Genomic DNA, 16,178 nt, shown 5'->3' on the forward strand with positions numbered 1-16,178 from the left:
CCCAACTTTCAGCTAACTGAAATGAACCTGTGCCTTTCACTTTCATCATATTCTACTTTAATTTATATTCTGTTTGCTCTTAGTACAGTAGGTGAGGAAACACGAGGTCTGAGTGCTGCTCAGCTTGAGGGTAGGTGCAGAGCTCAAACAATTGAAAAAGAAAAGGAGGAGTAATTCAGTCAAGTGTCGCCTGGGTACAGATCTTGAATGTGGTCCTTATGAGGCAACAAAAAGATACTGTTTTCAGTAAACACTCTGCCCGGTGGGAAATATGGAAGTGCTCACTCAAAAGAGAGAAACATTCTGTCTCAGTCTGAGGGGCACAAGGCTAACATTCTTCAAGCTGTTTCCCAGCACTGCCTGCCACTTGGCTTTGCCTTTTATTTGTGGCTAACTTGATACTGGTTAAAAAGGGTCAACCACTTCAGGCAATGCATGTTTAATGCTAAAAGGGGTTTTTAAAAAAATAATTAAAGGCTGTGTTTTATTGCATGTTTACTGTTGAAGGATTGGAAGTGCATAGGGGAAAGTGAAGCAAATGCTTCAGAATTGTTGCGTCATAATTATATATGGTCAGAGTTGGCTGGCTAAAGCGACCATAATAATGATAGATGCACTATGTTAAATCTTGAAGTGTTTTTAGTTAGTAAAAGACGATTAAACTTGAAAATTCTGATTGATCCAAATTTTCAAGAAGTCAATAGATATGGAAGGACTAAACTTTTCCAACTCAGATCAGGATTTGAATCATTTAAAATTTTTAGAATGACTATTTCTGTCACTAGGATTAAGAAAACTCTTAGTAATGAGCCTCATTACACTCTAAGCCTCATTGAAGGCTAAATCTAGTAACACTTATCCACCTGTCTTTAAAATAGCTGTATTTTCCCACCATTTACAGTCATCACACCATTTCTGAATAATTGCCCAGTATCTCTTCCTCATCCAAAAGTTTTCAAAACAAGTTATTGTGGTGTAGAAACTGGTATCAATGTCCTGAGCCCCAAGGATGCCTGAAATATATTTATGCCATGTTGGTTTTGGTCAATGGACAATAGTCACTGATGTTAGGCCGTTTGGCTTTGTTAATAAGGAGCCTAATGCCTATTAAAAGATGTTCCATTAAACTTCTTTGACGTTGATAAACAGCAGATGTTGAACCTACCCTGTATGGAATTTTGGTTCCTAATGTGGCATAAAGGTATCTATATCTTTTTAAACTTATTCATTTAATGTCACGGCAGCGGATCATAGCCCTGAAATACTTTCGGACACATTGAACTTTTTAAGTAACACTTGTGTTTTTTTTAAAAAAAGCAAAAGCTGGCTGAGAATGTAAAGTAACCACTTTCTGGAAAATTCCTGTGCGGATTATATTTGACTGACTAATCCAGAGAGACCATGGAATGTCGCACCTAAAAGGTGTCAAGGCCTACCTCAGATAGAGACACTTGAGAGGAAGAGATGCAATGCAAAAGACTGAACTTTACTGTTCTATGGTTGCTGAGACAATGGAGACTGATTATCACATCTCAGCAGAAACCATCTCCTGTTGAGTGACATCTCAGAATGTGGAAATGGTCTGAGTTGAAAGAAAGCAGATTCTGGGCGAAAGACATGTTTGTTTTTCCCTCCCAGGAATACACAAGAAAAGGGATTAACTAGCTGCAAACCTGATCTGTGTGTTCATGTTCTGGTGTGCTAGTGAGTGCTCTTAGGGTCACAGCAGAAGAACAGCAACTAGGCATCCCTGCAGCTTGCAGGTAAAAGTATCTCCTCTCTCTCTGTGGCTGGAGGCAAGTCAGTGAAGCCACAGTCAAAAAGAAAATAGGACAGGTTCTTCAGCTAATCTGCAGAACCAAGTGTCTCCAAACCAACTGCTCAACTGCCAAAGTCAGCGCTACCAGAATCACTAAACTTCACCCGACTTAACGGCCGCAACTATTTCACTATCTGTTCATCAACAAGCCAAAGACTTGATTCGTATATCTTTTTTCAACTTGTGTTTTTGAACTCAACTTCTCACTTCTGATCTGTGTGTTGCATTTTATTATGTTTTCTTGGGTTTTAGTAACCAATAAACTTACTCTTTCTTTGACTCAAGAAAGCCTGGTTAAATTGGCTCCTTCTAAAACATAGATGCATTTGGACTTTAAGTTAACCTTGCTGCGACCAACCAAGGGGGTTGAATAAAGAAGGGCAGCCAGCTCATTCCTCCTCATCCAGGAGTATAACAAAATTGGGGTCCAGTTTGGGAAATTGACAATTTTGGGCAACTTTCCGGGATCGTAACAATTTGGGGGACCTCGCCCAGGGACTGGTTGTAACATTAACTTATTATTTAGTAGTTGTAAGTATATCGATGATGGGACTGTTTGACTGGTTGGGCTTGTTGGAAGTGGGAGGTCAGCTGATATTCCAGGAATAAGTCCAACTAGAATTGACAACCCTAGGAATGGGTTGGACTCTTATTATAATAATTGCTGAAGCATGTTATATTGGAGACTCGTCAGGTGGAACGAGTCGGCAAATTCCCTTTTCTTTCCCTCTGAAAGCATGTCAATATCCTTTCTTCCATGAGCAACCCATTTTGCAAAAAAGAAATCTATCAATTCATTGAGCTGAACACTTTGCCTCAAGCAGTGCCCGAGCTTTGTCACTTTTCAGAGAACAATTAGGGATCTACGTTCTTACTTTCAGAGACTTTTTCATCAGACTTGCATTAGCGTTGTGAACTTTGAAGAGGTTTCTGAAACCCGAACAGCTAAATTGACTCTATTAATCTCTTATCTACTGTAACATGACAGCAGCACTCCCAGTACATTGGAACTCACTTGATTCCCTGATCACAAAAGCAATGCCAGCACACGCCAGGGAGTGCAAACCCTATACTGTGCAGTCACTGTGACTCATGTCTGGGCAGCAGTGTGCTTTGACTGTTCTGAACAGCAGAGCAATGGACGATGGTATCAGATATTCAAGGGGACACTGGAGGGAGGTGGCCCAGGTGGGGTGTAGCCTGGTGTGCAATGCATTCATGTTGTGATTTCCTACTTGATGAATTCCCTGATTTTAGGTGGATTTTGAAAGAGTGGCAAGATTGAATTATGAGTCACACTGGAGCTGCTTTTCATATATAACCCCAGTTGTTTGTTAACACAGGAGGCTTGGACACAGCTCACCTGCCAAACCTCTATAGGTGAGACAGTGGCAAATAGCAAAAGTGGGGCCTAAAAACAGGGTTAGAAACTAAGATTTCAGTAAAAATATATCTGAAATGTTTGTGTAATGTCAACTTGATTTTGAAAAATATCAAGTAAAAGAATTTTAGTTGGTACCCTTCAAAACATGGTCTGTAGCGAGCATTCTACACTAAACCACTGGAATGAATTACTGGTAGTTACACCTCTGTCTCTGCAAATAGAGGTAATTTGAGGTAAATTGTGCTTACAAGGAGATCAAGGCTGGGAACTAAATATTCAGGGGTATGTGACTTTTCGAAAGGACAGGCAGGAAGGAAAGGGTGGTGGGAGTAGCTTTGTTAGTATGAGACGGAATAAGTACGATTGCAAGAAAGGATCTTGGATCGGAAGATGTAGAATCCATATGGGTGGAGTTAAGAAATAACAAGGGGAAGAAGACACTGGTGGGAGTAGACTATAGACCCCCTGACAGTAGCTATACTGTAGGACAGAATATAAACCAGGAGTTAATGAGGGCATGTAAAAAAGGCAGTACATTAATCATTAATCATTTAATCCTCATGTAGATTGGGAAAATCAAATTGGCAGAGGTAGACACGAGCAACAGTTCATAGAGTGTATTCAGGACAGTTTCTTAGAACAATGTGTTGTGAATCCAACCAGGGATCAGGCTATTTTGAATCTGGTAATGTGTAATGAGGCAGGTTTAATATATGATCTCAGAGTAAAGGATCCCCTAGGAAACAGTGACCATAATATGGTAGAATTTAGCATTCAGTTTGAGAGTGAGAAACTTGGGTCAGAAACAACTGTGTTAAACTTAACTAAGGGTAATTACAATGGAATGAGGGCAGAGTTGGCTGCAGTGGGAAAGCTGTTTAGCAGAAAAGATGGTTGATGAACAATGGCAGGTGTTTAAGAAAATAGTTCATGGCTCTCAACAAAGATATATCCCAGTGAGGAAGAAAGATTCAAGGAAGGGGATAAACCAACCATGGTTAACCAAGGAAGTTAAGGACAGTGTCAAATTGAAAGAAAAACATACAATGTGCCAAAGATTAGTGGTAAGCCAGAGGATTGGGAAAGTTTTAAAAACCAACAAAAAATGACCAAAATAAAAAGGGGAGATAATAAACTTTGACGGTAAACTAGCAAGTAATATAAAAATTGAGAGTAAGAGCTTCTTTAAATATATAAAAAGGCAGTGAGAGGCCAAAGTCAATATAGGCACCTTAGGGAATGAGGCTGGGGAAATAATAATGGGGTACCAGGAAATGGCAGAGGAGTTGAAAAAATACTTTACATCAGTTTTTATGGTAGAAGACACTAGTAGCATACCAAAAATACTAAATAATCATGGGGCAAAAGAGGGGAAGAAATAAATACATTAACTATCACCAGAGAAGAAGTACTAGGGAAACTAATGGGGCTAAAGGCCGATGGGTTGCATCCTAGGATATTAAAGGAAATAGCTGCAGAGATAGTGGATGCATTGGTAGTAATTTGCCAAGAGTCCTTAGATTCTGGAAAAGTCCCAGATGATTGGAAAACTGCCAATGTAACACCCTTACCCAAAAAGGGAGGGAGACAAAAAACAGGTAACTACAGGCCAGTTAGCTTAACATCTATCATTGGGAAAAAGTTGGAGTCTATTATAAAGGATGTAATAGCAGAGCATTTAGAATTACATAATCTAATCAAGCAGAGTCAGCATGGCTTCATGAAAGGAAGTCATGCTTAACAAATTTATTAGAATTCTTTGAGGAAGTAATAAGCAGGATAGATAAAGGGGAACCAGTAGACGTAACATATTTGGATTTCCAAAAGGCGTTTGATAAGGTACCGTACATAAGGCTATTTAATAAGATAAGAGCCCATGGTGTTGGGGGTAGTATATTTGCATGGATAGAGGACTGGCTAACTAATAGACAACAGAGAGTTGGGATACGGCGGGGGGGGGGGGGGGGGGGGGGGGGGGGGGCATTTTCACAATGGCTGCCTGTAACTAGTTGAGTGCCTCTGGGATCAGTGCTGGGGCCACAATTATTTACAATATATATATTAATGACTTGGATGAGGGAAATGAATCTTTACCGCAGAGGAATGTAGAGGCTGGGTCGTTAAGTATATTCAAGGCTGAGATAGTCAGATTTTTCATCAGTGAGGGAATCAAGGATTAAAGGGAAAAGGCAGGAAAGTGGAGTTGAGGATTATAAGATCAGCCAAGATCTCATTGAATGGAGGTACAGACTTGATGGACCAAATGGCCTACTTCTGCTCCTACGTCTTAAGGTCTTATGGTCTTAAATCAAGAGGATTGCCTAATGTTAAAATGTAGAAGTTTAAATGTATTTTGTTGGTAACAAATAAGGAAATGATAACACTCTAAAAGATAAGGGGAAGTGGGGGGGCAGGGTGGGGGTGGAGTCTAGGCAGGAACAAACATAAAAAACTCCTATTGCCTGAATTATACAATATTAAACAATCAGTGTTAATTATTTTTGTTGGGTAAGGGTATTGAGAGATATGGAGGCTTGAGTAAATGGACTTAGGGTGCAGATCAGCCAAAATCTAACTCATGGCTCGAGGAGCTCAATGACCTCCGCCTGTTCCTAGAGTCCTAATTGCTGAGCTACATGTAGCCCAGGTTTATTTGCACAATAAGTGCTAAATAAAACAGCTGTGCCCAAGACATCTCTGTAATTCTTCTCTTTCCCCCCCCCCCCATCTTTGTTTAAAATGTCCAGGTGAAAAAGCATAGACCGATGGGAATAAACCAGCATCATAGAGACAATTCTGGCTCTGAAGAGTGTTAATTATACAGTCATGTAACATCTTTGAAGCCATGGTCATCCTTATAAGGAGACAGAACCTGTTCAGCAGGGTTATATATCTCTTTGAACATTTTCCTGCCCTCGCCTAAAACAGATTAAGAAAACTACTTTTGACAGCATATTTATATGTCTCTGTAAGTGGTATACCAGGGTGTCAGCATCAAATGTTGGCAATGAGATTTGAGTAAATGATTCAGATTGTAAACCCATTTAAACAAATAGAGGTATTTTTTTTTACTGAATGGCACACATCACATTAGGTCACATTTATCACTGGACTAAGGAAGGGAAAAATTAGTATTTCTCCTTGAAGCAATTGTTTGTACATCTGAGTAGGCTGCTTCAGAGGACATTAGAAATCAATCTGTCTGTGTGGATTAGAGTCACATGGGGTCTTGTAGCACAGTGGTTACTGTTACTAGTGTAGTCCTAGTGTACTCCAGTTGTCATCACCACACTGCTGCATTGCAGTGAGACCTGGATTGTGTATCAGTGACACATAACAGCACTGGAGAAATTCCATTAGCAATGGCTTAGCCACATCTTCTGGACTCAATGGGAGGACCTTAGAACTAATGCTTGTGTCCTTCTTGAATCCAACTCCACAAGCATTCAGGCAAAGCCCCTGAAAAATCAACTTCAATGGACTGGACACTGTGTCCGGACGCCCAAAAAATGTCTCCCCCACAAGGTCCTGTTTTCTCAATTCTCAAAAGGCCAATGTACCAGGACGGGGCAAAGAAAATATTTCAAAGACATTCTGAAGCTCTCCTTGAAGTGTGGCAGCATTGATATTAATGACTGGGAGGAGTTTGCTGCCAATTGTTCAAAATAACGATAACTTGTCCGTGAAGCTGCATCACGCTTTTAGTCACAGTGTGTTGATGATGAGGTAGCAGACATGAAATGAAAAGGGTGGAGATGACGGTGTAGTGGTAATGCCACTGGACTAATACTTCAGCGGCCTAGGCTAATGCTCTCGAATGGGTTCAAGTGCCAGCTGGTGGAATTTAAGTTCAATTAATAAAATCAACTAGTTAATCAAAAAAATTTGGAATGAAAGCTAGTCTTAATAATAGTGATGATGAAAGTATCACAGATTGTCACAAATATCCATCTGGTTCACTAATTTCCTTAAGGGAAGGAAATCTGCCATCCTTTACTAGTCCAGATCCACAGCAATGTAGTTGAGCCTTGACTGCCCTCAAAGAGCAGTTAGGAATGGGTAACAAATGTTGGTATTGCTAGTAATGCCCACATCCCATGAAAGAATACTTTTAAAAAAAATCCTGCATTCCAGATCCCACTACTTATGGCAAACTGCCTCATGTGCCCATGGAACTGTGGATTGAGAATCAGCCTTTTCAGTCACATGAAGACCCATGTTAGAAATTCACAGTCCTGAGTAAACATCATCTGTTGATTTGCCAATGCAATGGAATTATACCCCAGCTTGAGTCATTGGCTTCAAGAGTAGAGGGTGAAAGGAGGGCGATGTTAAATCCTAAAAGAATGGGATTCATTTTAACCAGGTCCATCTGACAGAAAGCAGGTGGTTGGGTAGTTAAACATGAGCAAATATGCACCTCCTCTAAATTCGACCCTTTTCCTCTTGTCTCCCATATTAGCCTCCAAGTTTTGCTGGTAGATGGGGAAGTCGCCTAAAGCAGTTGGGAGCATCTAGGATTTTATGGAAGTTGACACAATATGCCAATCGGGCCACAATGATATTTTAACTGGAGTCTGAGCTGGCAATCTGCTGTGGCTTTCCCATCATGCTGGAGCAGGTCCACCACCTTTGTCAAAATATTTCCTTAGTGTGGTGGATTACATACACACCAAACTATAAAACTCAAAAAAGCTGACATAGCACCGCCCACGCCCCCCCATCCCCACTAAGAAAAAGAACAACTACTCAAAAAACCAACTGAGTAAAGGTCTGTGATCAAGGACACTGCTGTAAGTTGACTTTATGAGTTAAAGTCCTTAATCACTCTGGATTTCAATATTTTTATTGGGATCATATTTCACAATTCAGTTTGTTTTACTGTGGGAACTGAAACCGGATGACCTCACTTAATAGGAATAGTTAACTGGGAGTGCTGTGGAACTTAATGTTGCAGGTATAAAACCAATATTCCTTCATTTTATGTTATAAGGATTAAGTATTATGGTATATGGAAAAACAACTGACATCTAATTTTTAAAGTGATAGATCTAAAAACTTTGAAGGGGGCAAAGTTACTAAAACCAAAGATGGTACAATTTTTCTTGACTTTTTAAAATCATTTTCCAGCATTCTGAGTCTGTTGTAATCCTGTTTTTGAAGCCAAAAATTTATTGGCACAGTCAGTCCTCAGGTGAGTGCAGCAACAATATAATACTCACTGATAAAAGGAGCACAGGAGCCAATTTTCTGAGGTTGTCTCTGACAATGATATCCAACATGTTGTTGATAAAAGCATCAAATAGGGCAGGCGATAGTAGACAACCTCATCTCTCTCCTCTTTGCAGGGCCTCCTTTTGTACTGTCAAAATTTGCAGCTTCTTCATAAAGACCGTGTGAGACATGGGTCAGAAAAGCTTACAAGAATCAATGAAAGCAATATGAGTGGGCTGCTTCATAGCCTGAAACTACGATGGTCACATATGAAGTCACAACCTGTCTAACACATTCTTGGTAAAAACAAAAGGTAGCCAATTGCTTTTTGGTTCCTTTGTAAGCCTGTAATGTATGTACTATGCTTGCTGCAACAAGCTAATGGACCACTTTGTAACACAGATATCAGTAAGGCTCCAAAGAGCTTTAAGGTTCCCAGCTTATAGATAGAATCTATAGATTGCTGTCCGGAACATTGATGGCATGTATGTGTTTCCAGAATTTCATCAGTAAGGGCAAGAAATTAGAGTTAAATCCATGTTTTGTTATATATGGAACTGTTCTAAATTTTACTACACATGGCAGGTATAATATGTCGAATTAGATCTATTGCCTTTATGAAATGATCGGCTGAAACTATAACACACCTTCTGATTGGTTTCAAGACAAGACTGCAAAATGAATTTCAACCAATTAGTGCCTGGATTAGTTTGAGTTGGCCCTCACCTTGGATGAGCAATGTGGTGTATTGGAGAGCTGTAATGAAGAAATTGTTTTGTCATTACTGATCTTGAAGGTGAGCCAGGCACATTATGCTAGAAGAGGGAATAATGCCCAAACAGAAATGTGTTATATAAACTTGTTGATGAATGAACCTCTGACAGTGATGTACAGCTGATACAGTTTAATACTGTTTTGGCATTGTTGTAGATTGGTTAAGATATTTGAAATGGCTCATGACAGTAGGACTGAAGTGGACAACTATAAAACATATAGGCATACAATCAGGTTAAAAGGCAGAAACATTTCTTTCCAGAAACCACATTACTGGATTGAGTGGCAAGTGTATGAATGTTACAATCTTTTAAGAATGGGATTGACAAGTTACCGAGTGAAGAGCACATTGTGTGTGGGTTAGTTAAATTGGCTTATTGATGAGTAATGTTGGTCTTGAGGAAGAATTTCTCAGAATTTTTCCTGAAATCAGTCACATACTTTTCTTCTGTTCCTTTTGCCTCTTCAGGAGTAGCAAGTGGTTGGGAAAATTCTGAGCATCTTATCTTAGTGGGTTCCTGAAGTGTGTACTATGATGCCTTGCAGGCTGCATATGAAGCTTAAAATCAATCATTAAAGCACATGTAACTCAAATTAGACTATAGATTTGGCTATCTGATTTAGGATGTTTAGCCACCATTGAGGCATTACTGCTAAGTCAAGCCATTTTGAAACCCACACAAGATTCCACAGAGAATAGGCTGGTGAGTTGAAGATGACAGTGCAAAGAGAGAGGAATATGTCTGGCTTTGTGGCCCAGAATGCCCTGACTTACTGGTAATAGGTTGAATGTCCTAGACCTCATGGATGAGATGCGCATTGATAGGCCTGATAATTTTTTTCCGCATTTCAATATGTATTTCAACATTTACTCTTTCTGTTCAGAGTGTGATATGTGGAAATTCATCTTCAGAATCTCAAAACTAAGCTACTGAGAACTCCATGCGCATAGAGTTTTATTTGTCTGATATAGAGTGTAGACTCTGTTCTTGTAGTGAAACAACCTATTTAATTAGGTCTACAGAGTTTTGGTACTGATTGACAGAGACAGACTTAGAGATCCTCAAATGTGCGCATGGATGTTTGCTGGAGTTTCACCAGCCATGCCATATAGTTTATCAGCTTAGAGCACTGGTAAATTCCAGAAGTTCACCTAACCAAGACCACCCTATCTGTTAACCTGCAAATAAAACACTTAACTGCATCTGAGTGGGGAAAAATTCCAGGCCACCATGATGGGTCTACTCCAGGTTTGGTAAGTGAGGCAGATTTGTTAATTAATCATCAACATGGAGTCCTCTATATTTGGTTGACTCAGACATCTTAGTCTGCCTCCAAATGTTGATTTGGTTCCATAATTGCAACGCTGGGCATGTCACCTTGGAACCACCTTGATTCTAAATAGAGCTTTTACACTGAAAACCAATCTGTTTTTTAAAAAAAATACATGTAATTTTACTTGGCTAAAATGAGCCTGGCACTACACATTATGGACAATTAAAGCCTTGTATAAAAATGTTAGGTTGTGGGAGTTGACCTTAAGAGATAAAGTGACAGATGGTCTGTGTATCGCATATATGGTGAAAACCAGCTGATACAAGGGAATGAAATATTGTGGAGTGAGGTTCAAACTTAGTTTGAGGATTAATTTTATTCTGCTGAACCTTTTAGTCATCTGGAAGCCTTTCCCATAGCGAGTTAGATCCATTCACCTATAAATGGCTATTTTGGTAGGCTTCAGTCACTTGAGAAAGCATTTTCTTAAACTATCATGGCAATGATTTAGAATAACTACTTATCAGCTTACTCCTAGTGCTTGTGGAATTTATCATTTGCCATTGCCTCTTCCCTCCAATGTCAGAAGGTTGTGGATTCAAGCCCTGCTCCAGGCCTTGAGTCTATAAACTAGGCTGACACATCAGTTCAGTACTGAGAGAGAGTGATGTATTGTCAGAGGTACCTTCCTTAGACGCTTTTCCATCTGTTCAGGTAGCCATGAAAGATCCAACAACATTATTTGAAGAGAAGTAGGGATGTGAATTCTCCACGTTTCTTGGTCAACATTTATCCCATAACTAAAACAGATTAACTGTTCATTTAATTGATTTGTTTATAAGACCTTATTAATACAAATTAGCCAGTGCTCTTAGAAGTGATTGTATTTCAACAAAATTTGGCCAGGAAATACTTTGGAACATCCTGAAATGATGAAAGGCATTCCGTAAATGAAAGATTACTGATTTGTTCTTTTATTAAAAGGAGAAATATAACATTGTCTTGCCACACTCATTGCAACTAAACACTAAACTCAACATGGGAGATTCTGTAGCTCAGTAGGTAGTGTCCTCTGCTGCTGAGCCACGAGTTCTGGGTTCAAGTCCCATTTCAGGATTTGTTGGTTGCAGAAGGAGTGTCCAGGGCATTGTTTTATGGGTTATTAATCAATCTGCTAATCCTTCCAACACTTCCCCACTATTCCTCAAAGAGGAAAAAATATTTGAAGATATATAACAAACTAAATTGAATTAGTTGAAATGTGTTTTGGAGATGAGCTGGATGCTTGATTTTGTTTTTCCACTGTTGAAAGTTAAGCACACATATGCATGACACCAGAGGTAGGATAGCATACCAGGCCTGACATTGGGTGTCTTAATTTAAGTGATTTAATCTGAATGGGCGGTGCTGGCGAACATTGGGCATCCAAAAGTGGGGTCTTAGCTCAGTGGAGTGCAGGATGTGTTTTACCCATTACACTTTTTGGTTATGAAGTTGGGGGTTGTATATGGAAGTGGGGGTTGATGCAGTGAGAGAGTGGGGTCAGGAGGTTGCAGAGTTGAGAGCAGCTGTGAGTCTGAAGGGAAGATGAATTGGTGAGGGAGTCATTCTTGGGCCACTCTTGTTCACATCCTAGCAACCCTATCAGAGATATCAGCAGAAGCATCGGAGCAATTTGCCTGCTTGCCTTGTCAGTTGTACAGAATTGCATGGCTTGGATAGACCAAAAGGAAAATATGTTTAAGGGAAGGGAATAAAAAAGATAAATACTCTTTTCACATTTCAATTTAAAATCAGCTGGAGTTCTGATATATAAAGCAACTTACAAGGAAATAACTTTAAGAAAATTCAGTGGAAAAATATCCTGTGTGGATTCTAAAACTGTTATGTTTGAGATGTACAGAAGCTATTCACATCAGTGTATGGATTAGATGAAAAAAACATATTGTGCCAAGAAAGTGGAAAAACTTGTCATTTGACCTTGGAAAAACTTTTTGTGTAATATGAAACCTAAATCTTTAGAATTACCTGGAATGAAACAGATATTTTAATACTTGGCAGCTCACACAGCTCTTTCTTGGTCTCTTTTTCTTTTTGGCAGCTTTTTTGTTCCCAAGACCTTCAGCCCCCCCACCTCCTGCGGGTGAAATTATCCTCTTGTCAGTCATCTGGTTGACAGGTTCTTGGGTTAGGTGCAGTAAGCAAATTTGAAGCTAACCAGATGCAACCCTTTGGGGTCACTATTGACTGTTTTAAGCTTGTATGGTGTCCTATTGTAATAAAGAAAGATCCTATATATGTATGTATATGTGTGTGTATGTATATATTTTATATATATATAGGTATTTAAATTTATATGTAGTACACCTTTTATGACTTCAGGACATCCCAAAGCACTTCACAGCCAATGAAGCGCTTTTGAAGCGTAGTCACCATTGTAATGCAGGGAAACAATGACTTTCTTCATTATAACTGTATGCTTCCTCAGTTGATACCGTTCAATCTGTTTTCTATAGAGTTGGCTTGCAAAAGTACTGCTTAATCAAATGCCTCTAGACAACTGATTTCTTGTGTTGAGAACCTGCGTTCTTAAACTTTTAAACTCCAGTGTCTTTCTGGGTTTCGCTAGTCTTGGTCAGGACTTCTTGGAGTTGCACCTGATTTTGATCTGATCAGATGATCCAGTGCATTAATCAATCTGATAAGCAGCTGTACAGATGGCATTTTCTGACTGAAAGAGGTAATGTGGATTTGAGTAAAGGGAAAAAATATGAAAACAGTTGGAGACATTTGGTCAGTCTGCTGGAGTGACCTCTTGGGCCTACCAATGGTGAGACATGATTTTGTATTAGTTACTCCAAGTCTGATGAGTTCAACTAGGCTCTCAGATCACTGTGTTGAAAAAACTGGTCTGGTTAAGATTCCTTGCACATTGTATAGCTATGCTTCTCCTCAAGATAACCCTGAGAACTATCCTGGAATTTTTAATTTTTAACAAGCAACTCCTCATACTCTCTTTTCGGGACCTTCATCCTGCTCTTTTTTTCATTGATTTTATTAGGAGTCACACCAGCACTCACCATCAAAACTCGTACATGAAAAACAGCCACTCAGATGAGGTACTAGAGGATGAATCCTCGCTGAGGAATTGCACCCCAATGAGGGACTCAGCATCTTCAGCAGAAAAGGGGACGATTTAAGCATAAGGGGGGAAAATGAAGGCAAAAGAATGTCACTCATCTTCACTTAAACATTGCTGTCTGCCTTCTTTCTGACTGAATAATGCATTCTCGCTGATGCATGCCATCAATTGCACAGTGACCTAGAATCGTCCTCTCTGATTACACCTATTATCTATTGCTGTGAAGGTCATTGCTAGCGTGACTGCCTTCTGCTACTGGCTGTTTCCAGCCCCAGAGGGGATGAATATGTTTGAATCTTAGTTATCATGCCCAAATGAGTACTGATATATGAACACTTCCCAAAACATTTGTTTCTTTAAAGTAAGATAACAGTAGGTAGCCATTCAGCAAAGATTTTGTGCCATAACTGAATTTCCAGGTACACTTTGAAAACAAACAAGTTGAACTACAAGGAATATGTTTACTGACCTCAACAGAAAATACAGCTGTGTTAATTTTCAGGTGGATGTAAATGCCCAGAGTTTCATTCCCTTTGTATATCCCAAATAAATAAAACTGTAATACATTCCAGCTCAATCTGCCATACCAAGAATAGTTGAGAAATATCTGATTGTCTCACAATAGTTAGCAATACATTGGACATAGCTTTCAGCCATGGCTGATGACTACATTACAGATTTTCACAGACTGTACTTAGAGTGAGGCACTAATTAGTGTGGGATACTTTTAGAAATGATAAATTGGAAATGTCAAAAATGCACTTCTGTTGCCTGGTCTGATTGGGAGCTGCTGTTCGATATGATGTGGAAAAATTCTGCAGAATGTTCCTGGTATTCTGCTTACTGAAGAATTTAATAATACAACATGATATTGGTGCGAATCCACCAGAGGAAAGACAGTCACTGTCACATGAAGGTACTGAGTTATCTTAGCTTGCCTGTGTCAGTGATGCACAAAGACTAGGGGTGGAAATTTCCACTCTGGAGACAAAGCGCAGTGGTGGATGGGAAAGTCGGTGCATTTCCCGCTGGCTGGCAGGACAAGTTGCCGTGCCAGATCATCTGTTTTTCACCTCACTATGTATGCACAAACGAGCAACACATCTTATCTTGTGGCAGGGTGGTCTGGGATTTGTCTGCCCCACCATTACCTCATTGGGTTGTATTTCTGGGCACCATATTTAAAGGGCACCTGCACACACATTCACTCTGTGAATCCCAGCACTTGTTATGGCAAGCACCAGAATGGCCCCCAGAAGAGACAAACCATGTGCGCCGAAGTTCAGCTATGCTGGACGTGAACTTGGGAAGCTCCAGACGAAGGCTGGGTTGTGAGTGTTTGTCAATGATCAGACAATGGTGCTGCTGAAGCTCCCTCTGTACACACAAAGGTGACCTGACTTGCAGGCTCGTATCTATGATTGAGTGACAGATCACAGTGTCCTAAAGGACAATCTCATGCTGCGGACTCAGTATAAAGATGAGGCCTGACCGTTATTCTTGCATGAGAGATGGCCTGTGGAGAGATCCCGCAGTATGGATTCAGATCAGTCCTCAGATGTTCACGCAACAACCAGTGATTGATGATTGTCCTTGTGAGGTGCCTTGAGACGCTCCAGGCATACTAGAGTGCTGTTCCTGCCTCTTGAAGGCTGCCTTAGGCAGTAAAGTGTTGGCGCAATGATTGAAAGGACTACAACATGCTTACTTGGTTCACAGTGAGCGCTGGTGGAGTTTTTATCCTATTACAGTATGGCCACATGATGCATAGGCTACTTAGCCTTCCAAGGATGAGGCCATCATCACATGATTGTGACTACTCTTTCTGAGATTGATGTCCTTCATTGAGATGTTGAGGATTGCTAAGAAGGTGTTAATGTTCAGCCTGCATGGAGGGGACAAGTGAAATAAGCTCATATGAGGCAGTCATCTTCATCGTCCTGGAACCTTGTGGCTATAAGGATCACAAGGGCATGCCTGCCGTATCTGGCCCATGCTGTGGCCTCTTCCTCTGGGGGCCTCAACATCCTCGCCCTCATTGAGCTCATCCCTCTCAATGTCCTCCTCATCAGAGAAAACATGCAGCTCCTCCACCTCTCCTTTTGGCAACTCATCTCCCCCTTTGGAGCACCAGGTTGTGTAGAGCTCAGAAAACCACAATGATGTGGGATACCCTCTGGGGAGTGCACTGGAGAGCGCCGCCTGACTGGTCCTGATATCTAAAATGCATCTTCAGCCTGCCAATGGTCTGCTCAGTCGAGGAGCATGTCACAGAATGAACCCATTGTACTTCTCCTCTGAAGCACTTTGTGACTGCCGAATGGGCATCATTAGCCATGTCTTTTGGAAGTAGCCTTTGTCACCGATGAGCCAACCCAGAATGTGCTGAGGGCCCTTGAAGATCTGCGGCAGCTGCGAGTGACTCAAGATGTAAGAGTCGTACGAGCTCCCAGAGTATTTTGCACAGACTTGCATAATCTGCTTTTGGTGATCATAGATCAGCTGCACATTGAGAGAGTGGAAGCCTTTTTTATTGATGAAGCTTTGTGGCTGCTGTCAGGGAACTCTTA

This window comes from Carcharodon carcharias, chromosome 30 (genome assembly GCF_017639515.1).
Source record: "Carcharodon carcharias isolate sCarCar2 chromosome 30, sCarCar2.pri, whole genome shotgun sequence".
Lineage (NCBI taxonomy): Eukaryota > Metazoa > Chordata > Chondrichthyes > Lamniformes > Lamnidae > Carcharodon > Carcharodon carcharias.